Source organism: Stegodyphus dumicola, chromosome 12, assembly GCF_044657685.1.
Source record: "Stegodyphus dumicola isolate Sdum_Otavi_A_Nest chromosome 12, ASM4465768v1".
Taxonomy (NCBI): Eukaryota; Metazoa; Arthropoda; class Arachnida; order Araneae; family Eresidae; genus Stegodyphus; species Stegodyphus dumicola.
This window is the reverse complement of record NC_140779.1, coordinates 117,124,623-117,133,750: the sequence shown is the minus strand read 5'-3', so window position 1 is coordinate 117,133,750 and position 9,128 is coordinate 117,124,623.

The following is a 9,128-nucleotide window of genomic DNA, read 5'->3' as shown; positions in this document are numbered from 1 at the left end:
ACTCACATGATTTCAGTGACTTCGTGTGATGAAATCCGAAGTGCCTAGGCGTCCGACTCGATTGGTTTGTAACTCCGTTTGCGCCGAATATCTGCGCTTAGGATTTTGTTCCCACAGAAGATCCTAATATTAGTATAATCTTTTATTCATGTTTTTAAGTACTAACCAATAAGTAAAATATTTGAATAGGCAAATATTAAAACTAGGATTAAATGTTTTCTCTAAAACCATTCTAATTTAGAAAAGGTAACAGAACTGCAGAGGTTTCAAGTTTATATCCGAGTAAATTAATGGCTGAATAAAAGTTGTAAGTAGGAATTTGAATCTCCGAATTATTGTTATAGAACTCTTTGCCAATTCTTGAATAAAATATGATAAGAATGTTCAAACAGGGGGAACATTGTCAGTACTGATGCATATATATGTTTAACTATCAAGCTTGTCGTGCTTATAAAAACTCCAACCGATCATCCATTAGGCCATAATGTCCAGTCATCTACGCAGCAGTTTTTTCGCCCATGACTAAACGTGCATTGTTTTCATCTTGGTTCAAAAGTACAATTATTGCATATATATATGAAATATATTCAAACTCAGAAGCAATGACCAGGAAATTGGAGGCGAATGCAGATTAAATCTTCATTTTTATTTTTAGCAACATGGTACGGCTACACACAAGTCGGCACATTATCAAATGTGTTTTTCCAAAAGGCTTACATTTTTTATAACTTTGTAGCAAGAAAGCAGCAGCAGAGAGACAGGAGTTTAGCTAGGCCAAAGCGTGGAAAGCAAATGCGTAATGTTCAGGATGAAATCTCAAGTCAGACTGAGTTAGTTTTGGTTTTCAAAACATTTTGGTTGGACAGTTAATATTGCTGTAAAATTATTATTGGTTGCTTTAGTTCAATTTACATCACCAGAATTACGTAAGAGTCATATGACCATGGACCTCATAAGAAATAGACTAACCCAAACGAGTTTTCTCGCGAATGCTGCGTTCTGTGCTCTTTACAGCTTGATTGGCAGGAAGTCTAACTTATCGATAAAAATCAAAATATGTTGGACTGTATCTGTCCTTAATCAGACCGATTATGCTATACGCAGTGCCAGCATGGGCGACAGCCAACAAGACTGAGCGTGCTAAACTAGACATAATACAAAATAAAATACTTAGAGCGATTGTGAACTCACCGTGGTTTGTGAGGAACTCTAAATTCAGGAGAATCTGAATGTAAAGGCCATGCATGAACAAACTTTGATCACTTCACATAATTTCTTTGAAAGCCTTATTAGAACCTCTTCCTACGCTTCTATTAGAAGCCTGTGCGATTATGACCCTACTGTTGAATATGTGGTCAAAAGGCCCCGCACCATACATCACAACCCGTCTTTGTAGTTGTATTTATGTAAATAGTTTTCAGCTTTTTTCTGTGTTTTATAATTACGACTTTTGTTATTTTTGAATGCAACATTTGCCACCACGACCAGGAATGCCAGTCCCAAGCTCTGAAAGTTTTTTACCCCTCCGGGTGACCAGATGTACCTAAAGTACATCTCTTTTATTTTAATACCGTGATTGGCCTTTGCCAACTCTGAACTTTTGGTAATAACTCTGTGTAGTTGAAACCAAATGCGAGCGAAAGCAATTGGAATTAGACGAGTTGTCTCCCTCATCTGAGGCGTTGCCAGCTGTCACCTTGATCACATCCGGAGGAGTAGGGATGACTTGCAGAAATTTAACATTGGTTGCCTATTGCAGCGTGTATAATTGTCAAGAAAAACCTGGTTGTAGCGCTTCATTTCACAAATTAGAATTTCTACATATTTTTATTTTTGAAATTGAGATTGATTTTTAAAAATTTAGCCTATTTATCAAGCATAATTAATGTTCCAAATAATTATAAAGCTATTGCATGCTTTCAGAGCTGGATATTTTTTTAGCTTTTCTTATGCTGTAAGGAAATTTATAACTACTTCTTTTAGAAAATATTTTAAATCTGAACTATATAAAATTTTAAACAAGCAACTTTCTCTTGCAATTTTTATGCTTTTTATTGATATATATAAGTAAAAAGTACTAAAATATTTAAAAACGAATTTTTGAAAGTTTTCTTTTAAATTCTAAATTGTGCTGCTTTTTTAAAATTATAGATGAGTATTATAGCACAATTTCTATAAAGGAATTTGATTTCAATTATACTTCACAATATATAATGATAAACACTTTTGACTCCTTAAAACTTTTATACATTTAATTCTAATATTAAAATTGTATTTAACCGTAATAATTAATTTAGCTTGTATTTTATAGTGATTATTTTTTAAATTTATTTTTCGTTCTGCATAAGATTTTTTTTATTTACTGTTAATTTAATTTATTAGCCAAAAGCGTCGGTAGCCTAGAAAGGCTGTTAGCTTCGAAGCAGCATTTTGCGCTGTTTTACTATAAGTGTCCGTGTCTCCTTGCAAATTTTTGTTACCAAATTATCGCCCTGTATTATATGTAAAGAAATTAAATAATGAAGAATCTGCATGAATACATGTATGTTTCTTGCACTATGACGAAAACGACAGTATCTAGAGCCATTAAATTTTGAATAATGTAATCCTCCACCCGAACATGGGCATCTGGACGGCCGAATTTCGAATTTGTTTTAATCTATTTTATATTATGTAAAACTTTAACGAATTTTTGATTAACAAACTCAACGAGTTCAGAACGAGCACTGTGCGGAAAATAACAGTTTTATCTCCAGTGCGGAAATTCTAAAGATATGCTGTCTTCAAATGTATGTGGTTTACGGACGAAAAACATGATATTCAATAAATATAGGTAACATACAAAACTTTGAAAAAAGGTTCCTTTTGGGCGTAATATAAAATCTGAGTGCTTCTAGATTTTATTTTATCTTTTTTTTCCCCTTCATTACACTCGGAAAATTTTATGCTCCGAATTTTATAAATGATTAAAATAAATAATCCACTTTAATGTTAATAATTTAATGATGATATAATCAAATAAATAATCGTTTTGTAATGTTATTATAGTTTTGAAAATCACTGCCTGAAAATGTTCATTAAATTTAAAAAAAATTATCAGATCTTGTTTTATTTTACCTTATTTATTTCAAAGCATCACGTACTATCAATCGTATTTAATTTTACTTTATTTTTACGCAAAATTAAGTTCATAAATTTTGTGCTTAGAGTTTTTACCGTTTTATCAAAGTAAAGATGTTTGTACAAGAATTACGCGTGAAAAAAATGTGCGAAATGCAGTAAAAAGTGCTTTAATGAGATGTATTAAATCCTATTTGAGAAAAACTGTGCTTTCATAATCTCATCACTATACAACGTATCTCATTTAATAATTAAAAAGAGTTATGTGATACAAACGCCATAGGTTTCTGGGTTAAAGTAAACCAGATCGTTCTACTCTTTCTTGCCGACATGTCGGTGACGCGCGCGCCACCCACTGGGCTAGTCTATCTCTTATAAGGTTCATACATATGACATAGAATAGTCTCGAAATGACGCAGTGCAGAGAGAGGTTACTATTCTTAGAATAGAGAAGGGAAATTTATGTTGCTAAATTAATCTTTTATATATTCTTTATTTTTCTTACATATCCCCCCTTCAAGAAGAAAAAGACGTAGCGACAGAGAAGCCTTTATAAAGAAAAAGCGTTAAAGCACTAGCAAATGAAAAAAAAAAAAAAACATAAATCATAAAATTTCGATCCTGTAAGCATAATTTATAAATATCAATATTTTAAAATAAATTTTTAACTTTTAGAGTCTTACTGAATTTTTCAGCATTCCAGTCCAAAAGTCTTTTTGTTTGAGAGTTCACATAATCATAATTCTTCAGGGAAGGTTCTTCTTGTCACAGAATATCACAAAATAAACTTTTACATAATCATTACTTATAATTAAATGTAACGCACATAAATATTTATGATACTAATTTCTATATTGATATAATTTATCATCATAAATAATAGGATTAAGATTTTCAGACATTACAGTTTCACAGTTATCCTCTTTCATTTACAATTCCTGATTTTACCAAACTGGAAGGACTCGCAATACTTCTAAACAAACATATCCATCAATAGGGATGACCTCTTGAGCTAACCAGTGTGTTCTCTGCACTGGTGGCCCAGGGTGCCTAGGTAGTTACTTGAAAAGGCCTCCGTTCCTAGCATAAGGTAACTGGCCTTTGAGAACTGCACTAATACATTCCACAATAAAAAAATATAATAATAATAATAATAGTAATATAAAAAAATTACACACAGTCATAAAATGAGAGCCTTCAACATTATCTTACATGAAGAGGGTAACTGTACAAAGGTAATTACGGGCCTCTGTTTAGGAATCTCCCTCAACATGCAGTATACTTAACATACAATCACCAAGGAGGTTAGAATAGAAGGAGGGAGGGTTCGCGGTTTCCTCCACTATCGGGGAATGAAACTTCGCCGAACAAGCGGCGTCCATGTTTGTGACTTCAAAACATTGCATTACGGCAGTGACATGTACGTGTTTCTAACCTGTTCCGTGCATTTATTTTCCAGTAAAAATATGTTAAATTTATAATGAAATCCCTCGCTATTGTTGACTTTTTGTTTTAAAGTAATAAAGATGATATCCATAATTTACTATGTACAGCAAATTATTAAGAAATTGTTCGAAATCTAAATGCATGCGCATAACATTAAAGCCTTTAAAAAATGATGTTTCTGCATATTTCACGAACTTGCTTAGGTTAGAAAATAAATCTTAATAAAATAAAACAGATTTATGTGAATTCATTGATTTCAGTTTATGCGCATTTCATATTTATTAATCTTAAAGAAACTGCCTTTAATAAAGTTGAATTACAGAAATACACCTATATAAGTTTTTGGATACATCTTTCCACATGTTCAATTGTGTAAATATTTTACTTAATTTTATCACTATACTGCTCAGAAATTTGTAAGTTTATGCAAAAAATTTTCAACAACAGAACAGTTTATCTTAACTTAAAAAAATGAATAATAATTACTATATAAAGAAAAGCATTGCTTTATTTAACACCTTTACAATTAATAAAAATAGTAACAATTGATTTCTTACTTTTCATGAAAGTTATAAAACGAATTAACTAAGACGTTCAAATTATACAATTTAAATCCTACCATATAGCATTGTATCTTAAGGAACGAAGATACCAGCTATAAACAGAAACATTAAAATGTATTTAATATATTTTGATTATAGTTATATTAAATAACCTATTTTAAGTCCTTTTTTTCACATCTGGAAAGAAAACCACATGACATTGTGATATTTTTTGACATAGTTGTCATATTACATAAAAAAGAAAATTAATACTTACGTGTGAAAAATAATGCCCGGAATTTTTTTCGAGGATCTATTTGTGCATCCATATGCAATACAAGCTGACATGCTTCAAAAAGAAAAGAAAAAAATGTTGCAATGACAGCTTCCTTGCACAAGTCACGGTGATAACAGGAAGATGGCCGCCAAGCTTCACCGTTTGAGTTGAACCTTCCCTCCTTCTATTCTAACCTCCTTGACAATCACCCATAAATTTTAACATGCATTTACCATAACTTTATATTATGTATCTGTAATGATTTAACTAATTTTTATATACACTTCATTTTTAGAATAATTATAAAATTCGTATTCAAAATTTTCAACAAAATTTCAAAAATATAAAAACTTATTAATTAAGACACAATAACACGCCGAATAAATACTAATTCAGAAGTCAAACAACAAAAATCAGCGTTAATTTACAAAATTTTCACAGGACTAGTTTCGATGGTTTTACCGAACCATCATCTTCAGCTGCAAAACCGCAAATGAACAAGATAGGAAATAATGTTTAGATAAGATAAGAAAGCCTGGACAAGAATAAGCAAGTGGCGCCATCTGTTGGCGAAACCAGAACTAAAACATAATTTCTCTAAAAGCCGAAGGCAAATTTGGATTGGAATTAGGATCGTTAACTAGAACAGAAAGATTTTTATGAATGTGAAATGCCTCTAGAAAATTCAGTTCTCCAATGGAAGATGTTTTTTGAATAATTTTGGCAGCAGAAAAATTGAAAGTGTGATTTTCGTACCAACAATGTTGAGCAACAGAAGACTTCTGTGTTTCCTTTTTTCTAACATATGCCTCATGTTCTTTGACGCGAAATTTTAAGGCTCTCTTAGTTTGGCCAATGTAAATTAAACCGCACTGGCAAGGAATCCTATAAATACCCCAGGAATTCATATCCGGAATGGGGTCCTTGAGTATAGAAGTTGGAATTTTATTGATGGGAGAGTAAACAACCCGAAAGTTAAATTTCTGCAAAATATGTGCAACTTTATAGCTAATTGATGGAAAGAAGGGAATGACAACAGAATTTTTATAATCTCCTAAAATAAGAGTGTGGCTTTTAGTTTGTTGAGATGAGAATTTTTTAACTGCTTGATTAATAATGTTGGGTGAAAAGCCCCTGTCAATAGCTATTGCTTTTAAATAATTTAGTTCTTCATCAAGGGCTAGTTTGGAGGAGCAAACTTGAAGAGCACGGAAAACATAGGAATAAAATGAAGCTAACTTTTGTTTAGTCGGATGACATGATTTAAAGTGTGGTGGAAGGCAAACCGATGAAGGTTTACGGTAAACTGTAGTACTGAAGTTGGATGTGTTACGTGTGACCAGAATGTCGAGAAACGGAAGAGAATTGCAAGTCTCAAGTTCAAAAGTGAACTGAATAGCAGGATCAATAGAATTCATTGTTGAAAGAACTCTATTTAGATCATCTTTATTACCTTCAAACAGGGTAAAAGTATCGTCTACGTAGCGGAACCATGCCGGGAAGTTTAAAGTTTCAAACAATTTTGATTCATAATAATGCATGTAGATATCAGCCAGGATGGGACTGAGGGGGCTTCCCATGGCTAATCCCTCAGTTTGCTTGTAATATTTATTTTGGAAAACAAAATGTGTTTGTTTCAAACAGAGTTGAGTGAGAGAGATTAGCTCATCAATTTCGATGCAAGAGAAATGAAATTCGCGAAGTCTGGTTTCTAGACATCTTAATGCACCGTCCACTGGGACATTGGTGAATAATGATTTTACATCAAAAGAAACCATGAGTAAATTACGAGGAGAAATGTTTTTAACCTTTTTTACAAACTCTATTGAATTTTTTATGGTGTAAATGTTATTGTCTAATAGAGTGGAAAATCTAGAAACTAAATATTTAGCTAATGGATACGAGGCAGTACCTAAATTTGATACAATAGGGCGGAAAGGAATACCACTTTTATGAATTTTGGGAAGAGCATATAATCTGGCACAATTCCTCCAAACTAGCCCTTGATGAAGAACTAAATTATTTAAAAGCAATAGCTATTGACAGGGGCTTTTCACCCAACATTATTAATCAAGCAGTTAAAAAATTCTCATCTCAACACACTAAAAGCCACACTCTTATTTTAGGAGATTATAAAAATTCTGTTGTCATTCCCTTCTTTCCATCAATTAGCTATAAAGTTGCACATATTTTGCAGAAATTTAACTTTCGGGTTGTTTACTCTCCCATCAATAAAATTCCAACTTCTATACTCAAGGACCCCATTCCGGATATGAATTCCTGGGGTATTTATAGGATTCCTTGCCAGTGCGGTTTAATTTACATTGGCCAAACTAAGAGAGCCTTAAAATTTCGCGTCAAAGAACATGAGGCATATGTTAGAAAAAAGGAAACACAGAAGTCTTCTGTTGCTCAACATTGTTGGTCCGAAAATCACACTTTCAATTTTTCTGCTGCCAAAATTATTCAAAAAACATCTTCCATTGGAGAACTGGATTTTCTAGAGGCATTTCACATTCATAAAAATCTTTCTGTTCTAGTTAACGATCCTAATTCCAATCCAAATTTGCCTTCGGCTTTTAGAGAAATTATGTTTTAGTTCTGGTTTCGCCAACAGATGGCGCCACTTGCTTATTCTTGTCCAGGCTTTCTTATCTTATCTAAACATTATTTCCTATCTTGTTCATTTGCGGTTTTGCAGCTGAAGATGATGGTTCGGTAAAACCATCGAAACTAGTCCTGTGAAAATTTTGTAAATTAACGCTGATTTTTTGTTGTTTGACTTCTGAATTAATAAAAACTTATCTTAATAGCCTTCCCTAAAAATCTGAGAATTACTTAATTACTTTTCTAAATTATTAGAATTCAAATTTCTAATATCATTAAATTATATTTTTTCATATCACAGTGTTACATTTTTTAATATCCAATTTATTAAGGAAAAAATATCAATTCCCAATGTAGATTTAATTACGCAAAAGCTGAAGTGAAAATAAATTTCTGGCACCTACCTGAAGTGTAAATTTAATCCTATAATTGCGAAAGAAGAACCTAAATTAGTCGAATAAGAGCCATATTAAGATTCGCAGTTCGATGACCTTAAAAGCACCGGAATGATTTGAAACGGTAGCACTCGGAAAACATTCGTCATTTTACTGTAAACAAACGCTGAATTAATTTTGAAAGGCTGGCACTAGATTTCATTTTTTAAGTACTCCCAGCAATTCTATGTGTTTTTTTTTTTTTTTTATTATATTGCTGTTGAATTACATTGACTTATTAAATCACCGCATATGCGCGCACATAGATTGACGAAGCCGTACATATATTGAAGATTATAACATGAAGGCATTAATTAACTAATTCGCTTTTACAATCGTAGCCACAATTTTGATGATAACACTTCTGTAAAGCCCAGGTACACTTTGATGATTTAAAACACTTTTCTTTTATGAATTTCCGTTACGCGTGGAAGTTTGAAGAGATGATTGGTTATTGTAGACATTTCCACTGGGATTCCAACGCACAGAACATGTGTGCTGTCGACTCAGTTGTAATAAAAACAGGAGCAAAAATTCGGAATTTCTGTGAAAATTCTGTAACATTTTAGTGACCACGCCTCTCGCTGAAAATACTTACTTAGGTTAATGTTTATAGCACTAAACTGGTGCATTATGTTTATTTTAGAAGTAAAATATTCTTTAAGGTTTTATTTCATTCATAACTAAAAACATTTCTGCAAA